The 10,484-nt window shown below is 49.6% G+C and overlaps 1 long non-coding RNA gene across 2 annotated transcripts; it reads right to left on the bottom strand.

The window, feature by feature from the left end:
• Nucleotides 1-1,482: 1,482 nt before the first annotated feature.
• Nucleotides 1,483-9,296, bottom strand: LOC119706722. Of its 2 annotated transcripts, none has more exons than XR_005258592.1 (3): nucleotides 9,194-9,296; nucleotides 4,318-4,456; nucleotides 1,483-2,383 (listed from the first exon to the last, which is right to left on the bottom strand). It is a non-coding gene; the product is annotated as an uncharacterized LOC119706722 (long non-coding RNA). The 2 variants fall into 2 exon arrangements; XR_005258593.1 differs by lacking the exon at nucleotides 1,483-2,383 and adding an exon at nucleotides 2,617-3,720.
• Between the last annotated feature and the right edge of the window lie 1,188 nt (nucleotides 9,297-10,484).

The raw sequence follows: 10,484 nt of genomic DNA, 5'->3' as shown, positions 1-10,484 counted from the left end.
TTTGCGTGTTGTGTGGGACAAGTTGAAGATTCTCTGGAATAGCTGCAGCTCTGCCAGGGGAACACAGCTTGCTCTCCATCCCTGGCAAGGTCAGCAGTGATGGGTGTCACTTTGGTTGAAGGTGTGTTCATTGCTATCTCCTAATCTACCCAAAACTGACAAGCTTCAAAGAGAGCTTTTACTACATTCTCTACAAGGTAACCTAACTCTGGCTGCTCAAAGACTTGCTTCAGAATGAAGCAAAGGCCCATCTCTAACCAGATGAATGAGTGAATTCTCTGCTCAGTGAGTTATCTTCTGATTCTTCATGGCAGTGTCTGCAAATGGGAAAATGGAGCATAAGTGTCTCTGAGATTTAGTGTGGATGCTGAGCTTCACCTGCCCTGCTCTGAGCTCTTCCTGAAGCTCTTTTCCTTGGGATGACAACAGCCCTGCAGCTTGGCAGCCCCAGGAAACCTGCTTCTCAATGGGAGTGACAGTGGAAAGCCATGGGGTGGCCTGCTGCAAAAGGCAAAGGGCCTGACCATCAGAGTCCTGAAGCTGCACAAACTGTGCCTTGCTGCTTCCAAAGCCATGCTAGCCCTGAGGGAAGGGATTTCGGGATGCCTGTTTCTTTGTAAATGAGTCAGGGGCTACTTGAATTTTTGGTAGGAGTCCACAAGCAGTGGACTGCTTCCAATTCTTTAAATCCTTTCAATCAACAGCAATGGGCTGACACTCCTCAGCAAACAGTGTATGACCAAAGCACGATTTCAGAGGAAAAATCTTTGAGCAGCCATTAAAGAAAGTTAATTTCTGTAAGATCAGGACATTCTCTTTGGCAGATTCTTAAATGCAGATGCTAAGAACATTGCATGTTGTCTTCCTTCTCTTCCAGGGTGCAGGAATCCCTTTATTTTGCAGGGATAAGGAGAAGTTGGCAGGGGAGGGGTGCAAGCAGACCTGGCTTGTGTAGACGGGACCTGGGGCTGCCTGAGCATGATGGACCAGGGCCTTTGCCCCTGAGGATGGTGCAGCTGAGCCCCTCACTTGACACCACACACGTCTAACAGCACCTGCTGAGGAGTGTGGATATCTGCACAGAAAAGGACGGAGCCCCATATCCCCCAGCTCTGCTGCTTCTCAATGGCAAAGGCTCCTGGGCCTCAGCCTTGGCCAGGGGCAATGGCAGGAGGTGCCTCAAAGAGTAATGGCAGAAACCAAGATCTTCAGCTAAGGATTATTTCTACCTAAATTGTCTGAAACCAGTGTCAGGGTGACCCCAGTCATCGGGAAACCACTCAAAGATAAGAAAATGAATGGGGCTTCCTAGCAATTACGCTTTCACCAATTCCCCAAAAAAGCAATGAACACACAACTGGGGAGGGAGGGGGGAGAGCAGGGATAGGAAAATGCTACTAACTTGCCTTATGTTTGCAGTTTTAAATAAGCTTCACTGACTCTAGTACTACTTCCTGAAGGGAAATTTTCTGAAAGATATAATCAACAGGAAAAAAAAAAGTGCTTTGTCTTTTCAAATTTGCTTGTACAACCTGTTTATTTTAGCATGACATGTACACCCCAGCTCTGCACCGTCACCAGAAGTGATTCCCCCCTTTGTAAATTCTGTCCTGCATTTTTTCCAACTTAAGGCCATGGCTCACTGTTCCTCTATGAAGCACTTTGGGCGCATTTTTGCTTAATTGGCCTTTCCCAGGTTTATCCTCACACATACTTTGACATCAAACATTTTTCCAGAAGATGGGAAAATATAGTGGGAAACCAACCTCTCCTATATCAAATCAATTGAAATGATTTCAAAAAATTCACTGAATAATTTGAATTCCTTGACAGCCAACAGCATGGAAGGAGACTCTGCCAGTCCCATAGTTTTCATGTGGACTAGAAAATAAAAAATGTGTTTATGTGAATCAAGTGTAAGAAACTTCAAGCACTTCCATGATATTCTGCTGTTGATGGACACCTTGGGAGAGTGAGGTTAGAAACAGCCCCGACTGCTCTAGTGGTGGCAGTGCTGGCAGGGCAGGGGCATCCCTGCTGTGGCATGGCTTCTGCCCTGTCACAAGGGACAGCCACCACCCGCTGCTGGAGGGCTGGAGGGGAGGGTGGCACAGGAGCAGGACATCCCAGCAGAGGGATTCTTGCCTCTACGTGATAATACACAAAGTGCAGGACCAAGCAGAGATATTTTGTGGCAAACAAGGCGCAGATTTATTGCTGTAACTCCCCGGGCAGGTGGCAAAGAGGTGAAGAAAGTTTCTGTCCAGTTCCCATTTTGGTGGGAGTGGGGATGAATTTCCAGCAGGGAGACCACAGCACCTGACCTCCAGCCAACACTCCATGCACACACAGATACACCATGGTTAAGAGGCAAAAGTAACAGCTTCAAAACAACAAAAATATCAAGTCAGTGGGATTGCTGTAGGGAATTGAGCTGAGATTCAGGCACTTGCCTGGGATGGTAATGGCAAAGCCACTTGTCTGAGAGCACCAAGCACCTGCAGTGCCTGTTGGCCTGGAAGGGTTGGTTCAAATCCCTTCCAGGTAATTTAGTCTGGCTGCAGCCTCAGCCCAGGCAAGTGCTTTTGAAGGCAGGGATCTGCAGGAGATGGAAGGTGTTGGCATGCGTGGCTCAGGTGAGAGACTTTCCTTCCACCTCTGTGCCACAGCACCCATTTCTTTAGGACCATGATTATTTTTGCCTTATCTGCACTTAGTCAGCAGGAACTACTTTCACTAGGAAGAAAACCCAGAGGTCTCCAAGACACTCCTATCTAAACATTTTGTTTCTGAGTGGAATTTACATTAGCAGTAGAAAACCAATACTTTGATTTTTCTGATGCTCCCTTCAGTATTACTTCTGCAGTGCAACTCTGCTGCCTCTTTACAGGCCGCTGCATATCACCTGCCCTGAAGTACTTTGGGTTTGCAAACTTCAGAGAAGACAAATTTTTTAAATTATTTTTTAACAAAAACTGCTTTATGGCCTGCCTGAAGTAGAAAGCTGCCTTAACTCACTACTCCTGGGTGCAACTTCTCCATGCAGCTTTCCCCTACGTGCCACATTTTAGGCAAAGAGCTTTGACATGCCCTAGAAATTACATTAAAAAACACAAGCAGATGAGCTTATCTACAAATAAACACCACAAACCAAAGCAATAAATATAGATGATGCTTTCAAAAGCTTAATCATTTGCTGTCTCCCTGCAACTTTGCATTTAAATGTCACACCAAGTATCATCTCATCTATTTCAGTATGACAGGGTTTGCTGCCCCCCTGGGCAATCTACCAGGAGACAGCATTTGCTCTCTGCCTACTGCAAGATGACACCGTTGGGGAATACCGTGCAGTTTGCAAATTCTCCTTCATCTGGCTCCATCCTATTTGTGTAATTTGATCTATGCAGGAAAATCAAATTTCTGGAGCTGTAGTGCACCCTTCCCTCCAGCTGCAGCTGCTGAAGGAAGCAGGAGGGTTCCAGCACTGCCAGCCCTGCACAAGGGGGAACTCACTGCTTGTAAAGCCAATAAACCCAACCACTGATTCAAGAGATACTGCATGTGCTGATGCTATACATTACGCTGTGACCCACATTTGGTTTTTTTCAGCTTATAAAATATTTAATTTAATTGCTCTGCTAAGTAAGGAACAGCACACATGAGACAACAGCCTGGAAGACGTGTGGTGGCTTCTCCATGAGTATTTCATAGAAGACAATGCTGGAACAGTGTTGGAAATGAGAAAATGGTTAGAAGGGTCATTCTTCTAAAATCAGGCCATCAAGGACAAACTGAACTTATTTATATCACCTCAATTAGAGCATTCCCTGGACATCCTGAGTTCTGACATGGCTTCTTAATGCCATGATCCCATCCTGTCCCTCCACAAATCCTCTACCTGCCACAGGGATGAATTTGGCTGCTAAAGTGAAGGTGGGAAGGTGACTCAGTTGCCTCCCCTTGCTCAAACTGCCAGGGAGAGGGAGCTGAGCATGAGGAGACTGCAGGGAAAGGAAAGGCACCTGGGAGAAGCAGGTGCCTTCCTTGCCAGCTGTGCTGGGGTCCTCTTCCCAGGCTGAGCCAGGGATGGCCAAAGCAGCTGGGTGGGATCATTCCCAGCCCTCCTGCTGGCCAACAGCCCCTGGGATGGCCCAGCACCAAGGTGAAATTACTGCCTGTTTGACTAAGGAGGCACAAATTGAGCCCAGCTAAAATTATGGACTGGCATTCCCCCATGTCCTGCAGAGCCAGGGTAGAGAAGGGAACACTGCCACAGGAAGCTGTAGCCCCTATAAATCTGACAGTCATTGGTCATACCCATTGCTTTCCACTGATTCCATCAATTCCATCCATATCCACCAATGCCATCCCACGCTGGTTGTGGCCGTGACTCCAGCCAACCCCTCTGGTCTTCCTTTGTGTGTGGGGATTGTGGCATCCACCCTTGGCTTTGCTGCTGGAAAAAAAAAAAAGAATAAAGCTTTGGCTGTGAGTACAGAACAAAGCAAAATTTTGGGGTTTGGTTGCACTTTGGGTCTCTTCAGATGACTTCTCTGTTTTCTGGTGTCATGATCAGAGATGCGGCTGTGGAAAGGTGCAACCAGTACTGTCCAATGTTCACCATCACCCCCTGGGTTCTCCTCCACATGGGGGAAAATGATGTACCTAAAATAACCACTTGGATCATTTGTCTGAATTGCTTGGGACCTACTTGGGGTGGCTTAAATCAAGCATGAAGAGCATGGGGTGGCAAGGCAGGGTGGGCACAGACCTCTGGGACTCCTCTGTACTCTGCCTCTGGCTGCAGCCGGACGTAGATGGCAAAAACAGCAAAAACAAAACTTCTATGACAAGTAGTCCTAATTCAGGCTAGGCTCATGTACCTGGGGTTCTGTGTCCACTCTGATCAGCAGCTCTGGGCACCCCAGTCCCTTTGGGAAGGACAGCTTGACTGACCAAGACTCTTGGAAGGAGCTGGTTTGGTTCCCTGGAGCTCCCATGCCCCAAGTAGCTCTGATCCCCTCTCAGATGAGCCCCCCCTCAATGCTGTTTCTCAGAACTGGGTTCCACTTTCCAGGTATCGTTGTCTACCCCCACAGCCCAAATTGGTACATGTCAGCTTTTCCCATCAGCAGGTTCATGTTGCATTATCAATAGCTTGGGGAATGATTTTATCTGCCTCTGGGGGAGGTGGCCTGTACTCTCCAACGCATGGTTTGCAGAGGGGGGAATCCAAAACCATGGCAGCGCTCTCGTCATGCCCCACAGCCTTGTGACCCCACTGGGACACTGCACCAGGGCACAGTGGTGGGAGCACAGGATCGTTCCTGGGGTCATGGTGCATCCTGCTCCAGCAGCTTGGCTCAAGGGAGCCAGGGACAGGGGCTTGGGACAGGCGGACATAACACACTCTGCCCTGGATGTACACCAGCCCCTCCTCCTGAAGTGATGGGAGCACTCCAGGCTCCCCCCTGGTTCTGACCCAGTCCCTCAAATTCACAGGAAATTCAATGAGTGGGAGCTGTCACCATCTTTTTTTCAGGAAAACAAAGTTTTCAGGCTAATACAGGAACAACTGGTGGGTGCTGCAGTCCAGCCCTGCCACTGCACCCTTAAAGTCAGTGGTCATCCCACAGAGAAGGAGTGCAGTGCAGTGGGAAGGGGTTTGTTTGAAATATAAAGTTCAGGCTTCCTCAGGCTCCCTCAGGCTCTGTGACACCTCAGCTTCACTGAAAATTTGGGGGGAAAAAAAAAGGTTTGAACTTAAATATTTCTATAGTTTGTAAATTCATTTAAGAGTTTGCTCTATTTGTAAGCCTCTAAGCAGGTACCAGCTGAAGCTGGGCTTCCCTGGACAGGGCTTGCCCCAGGGCAGCAGCACTGCAGGGCCATGGGGAGCTGGTGACAGCAGAGCCACAAGATGCTCTTCACCTGTGCATGCAGCAGGAAGCAGTAAAAAAAAAATAATTTAAGAATTTGGGGAAGAAATGAGCCATTTGGTTAAGTCAACTTTTTTTCCCCACAAAATTTCTGCTGGCAAGACCAGCCACCAGCCATGGTGGGAAATAACAATGGGGTTTTGTCTGTTCTCTTGCTCAGGAATATGATGGTTTGAGTCCCTGAACTACTGTTGGTTTTCTGCTGTCCCCTTGGATGCCATGAGAGGGACAATGTGGCATGGCATGGGATGGCATGGACAGCATGGGACACCATGGGATGGTGTGGGACACTGAGCTGGCTGCTACCAGAGCCGTCCTCCCACAATAGGATTTGTGCTACAGAGCTGAGTAAGTCCTGCTTGAAACCAAATACCCACATGCCAGAAAACACCCTCAGATGCTTCTTCCTTTACAAACAAGAGCGCTTTTTTTGGTTTTGCATTTGTTTAACATCTTGATAAAAGTTTTGAGGTTTTCTTTTCCTTCAAATCTTTGACAACTTGAGCTTGCTGGGGCTACTGCTATTATGGCCAAAGGACATGAATATTTTCTGGCACACAGTTCAGCTCTTCCTCTCCAGCAGCATCCCTGTGTCAGGCCCTTCCCTGAATGCTGCTAATGCCCTTGATTCCCCTTTCTGCTGGTGGTGGCCGAGCTGTAGCACAGGGCACTCACTGCATGTGGTCCCAGCATGGCCCAGGGACCTCAGGAAAAGGAGCTTTGAAGGAGGAGAGGTGCCACGTCATCCCCCATGAGACACCAACACCTGAGGCAGGAACCTGGCAGGCATCAAGCCCTGCACATTCTAGAGCTGATCCTCCTGCATAACTGTTTGTCCTTTCCATTGTGGAGACCAGGAAAGCACCGATGGAAATTTCTCTGCACAGAAGATCATGCCTTGGCTTTACTCAAGCCTGGCGACGTGCTTGGTTCAGTCCTGCACATGTCCATGGTTTTCCACACACAGCACATTGCAAACACGCTCGATAGTAAACAGATCCTTGAACACTGAAAAGAAATTCTCATCTCATCCCAGTATCTCCTTGCCTATCAGTTAGGTGATTAAAATCTGCAAGTATATATAGAATAATAGATAACGTTATTCAACGTATGGAGAAGTTACCACCATTACGTAATGGCCTCTCCCTTCCCCCTGCCTCCTGTTCTGCACAGGAAGACACCTAATTTGGAGTTGCCAAATCCACACTATAAAAATGGTGCTGTCTCCAGCAGAGAGGCAGAGAGACCCTGGCCATCCAGCCCAGCCAGCACAGGACGTGCCCAGACAGTGGCGACAGAATGCTCCCCTCACTGAAGACAGCTTTCGCTCTCCTCTCCCTGCTCCAGCTCCTCTCTTCCACAGCTATGACTGTGACTCTATCTCCCGAGCAACTACTGAAGAAGCAATTACTGAAGGAGGTCACCCGCTGGATCCAGAATATCGCCTCAGGAGTGCAGGTAAATGCTGCTGCACCTCTCAGCTTTGCTTTGCTTTCTGACCTCGTTATCGATGATTATGATGATGATGAGGAGGATGTTCTTCAGTGTCCAATACCAGCTACTGGACTGCCACCACAGGGACTGGTGCCCGTCTGGGTGGCAGGAGCCCTTCCTGCTGGCTCAATCTGTCCCACGTACCATATGGGGACCCTGGCCCACTTCAGCCTAGACTTTGTGGGATCAGCTCTTGACTTGGTGGTACAAGCAGCTCCTGGGGTCGGGTCAGATGAAGTTTTCCACCTGACATTAGCTACTTTGCAGGGAAGAAAATGCTGAGGAACAAGAAAACCTTCTGTGTCCGGGTGACAGAGGCAGCTCAGGGACATGGACATGGCAGTCCTGGGCAGTGTGAGCTGCTATGGGGCCCCTACTCTACTCCCACTGAGCACACAGGGATTCTCCTGTGCCTTCCCTAACAAGTGCTCTGCAAACCCAGGTCTTGTGTCCAGAGCCTGTTTGTAAACAATTTGCTGAAAGATGGATCTCAGTGCTGGCAGCGCCAAGGGTGCATCTATGCCATGGTCTGCTGGAGAGGGATGGACACATGATGCTCCTTCCTGGGAGAGGGCACAGTGGGGCACTCCTTGGGGATGGTCTCACAGCGATGGTCTTACATTGACAGCCTCATAACCACGACTCTCCCTTGTGCTGCCTCTCCAGGTCCCCTGCAATGACACCCGAGTGGCACAGGTTGCCTTCATGGATCAAAAGGTAAATACCTGTGCAGAAATAGGCAGAAAACGCATTTATCATAAATGCAGACATAGCCAGGGCCTTCCACACCACGGGGCACAGCACCTGTGGCTCAGGTAGCTCCATCAGTCCCTGAGGGGCTGCTCAGTGCCAGTCATGGGGTGAGCATGCAGCTCCACAGCTGGCTGTGCCCCAGCACTGCCTCCAGCCACAGCTGCATGTGATAAGCACTGCCTCCAGCCACAGCTGGCTGTGCCAGGCACTGCCTCCAGCCACAGCTGGCTGTGCCAGGCACTGCCTCCAGCCACAGCTCTGTCCCCAGCTCCCCCACCCCAGCTGTGGGGCCACTGCTCTAACATGAAAGCACGTCAGGAACTCCCTGTGGAACCTCCTGCCAGCCCTGGACACTTGAATAAGAAACTTCAGCTTAATTCAGCTACATGGCTCTAATGATCCCCCTCCATGTTCCCCAGCTGCAGGACCAGGAGCTGCTGTGCCAGGCAGACAAGGCACTCACTAAAGTCACCAGGTGCAAGAAGAACTACGAGCCTCTCATCCGCAACCTGAAGCACCTGCATGGCAACAAGGTAAGCAGGGGGTGCTCCTCCTTGCTTGTGCTGTGCTCCACAGCTCTGCCCGTGGTGCCTGTGCCCCCACGCTGGGGGTGCCACAGGGCTGATCAGAATTTGCTCTCTTGAGTGGGGCCAGAGCTGGGCACTGCAAACCGGCCAGAGCTTCGGGTTAATCTGCCTCTATGGGAAGAGGATGGCAGCTCCCACCAGCCCAGCCGCAACAGAGCAGTGGCCGTGTGAGTCACACTGCGGGGCACAGGGGCCAGATGCTTGTTCTGACCAAAGGACAAATCCTGACTTCCCGGGCCAGCATCAACTCCGAGTTATTTGCTGAGTTATTTATGAGGCAACGGAGGAAAGCAAAGCATCTGCCTGGGCTGGGAGCCTGGCTACCCACCGACCCAGCTGCTCAATCGCGCTGCCAGCTCTAACGTATTTACACTTTTCCTTCCCCAGAACTGCGACCTGAGCGATGAGAATGAGATCTACCTGCGCCACTTCTTGCCAGCGCTGGGGAACTTCACGCAGGCGATGTTCCGGCGCGGGGTCTGGCGGGCTGCGCAGTGAGCACCGCTGCCAGCCCGGGGCCCCGCTGCTGGCAGCTCTAAAATAGGTTCTGCCGAGAGGTTTTGTTTTGTTTGTTTTGTTTTGTTTTGTTCTGTTTGCTCTTGGTTTCGTGCCCTTGCCCAGCCCTGCTGCATTCCTCCCGAGCCCGGGCCGCTCTCCGGGCAGAGGATGGTTCCGCCCTGCGGCCGCAGTGTCCGCTGCCGGGCTCCCGGCATTCCCGGATTCTCCGTGCCAGAGCTGTTCGGCTCGCTCAGCTCAGCGGGCGAGGTGCCGATCGCACGAGGCTGCCCCGAGCGGCTCCTGCGGCTCCTCCGGCCGGAGAGGAGAGCCCCGCTCTGTTTGCCGGGCCGGGAGGGACAGAGCATCCTGGAGCTGCTGCCGAGGAGCCCGAGCTCTTAACTCATTCATCTGCTCCTGCAGCACCTACCAAAACCAAAACCAGATTATCTGCTTCCTGTTCCGCTTAGCGACGGGACGTTTCTTCACAATCATCTTCTCTTCCTAAAGAGATCAAAATCTAGTCTGAAATGGTGAATTTTTCACCGATGTGTTACTGAGTGCAGCTGAGGGGGAGGCCGATTTCTGGGAGCAGAGCTGGGGAAGAGCAGCATCCGAGAGCAAAAGCTGGGAGGGAAAACTTGTCAGAGGGGCTGGACCTGTTACCGCAATTTCAGTGTGTCTCTTCTGTTGTAGGTGGCTTTTAAGTTATTAATATTGAAGATAGGAGAGTCTGTAGGATGACTTTGAATCTAATGGGTGCTCACTGGCATCATACTTCTGAAGTTTGTTTATTTATTATTATATGTTATTTAAATAACTTATTTTTATAGTGTGTAACCTAAAGATTCAAGACCAAAGTCCTGGCTGTTGAAAGCTTTTCTTTGCTAGGGACCTAAAATAAAAAGGAAAAGCCAGTATTCAAGGTTTATTTTGAAATTACATGGTAGTCCTATGGAATACAATCATATTTAAAATACTGCTACCTCATTTTAGAAAACTTCTACTGTCTGATTGCCTTTGCACAACAATGAATGAACATGTGCTGATTTGTAATTTATTGTTCTTCTATTTAAAATATTGGTATTATGAGAGTTAATATATTCAAATTCCCATGTATTTGAATGTCTTCATTTTATTGTTTTGTTAGTATCAACGATGCACTGATTTTATTGAAGTGTCCCTGGGCTTAAGCAATAAACAACTGAGTTAAGAG

Source organism: Motacilla alba, chromosome 13, assembly GCF_015832195.1.
Source record: "Motacilla alba alba isolate MOTALB_02 chromosome 13, Motacilla_alba_V1.0_pri, whole genome shotgun sequence".
NCBI lineage: Eukaryota > Metazoa > Chordata > Aves > Passeriformes > Motacillidae > Motacilla > Motacilla alba.
The sequence above is the reverse complement of the archived record's forward strand: the minus strand, read 5'-3'. Positions and strand labels throughout refer to the sequence as shown.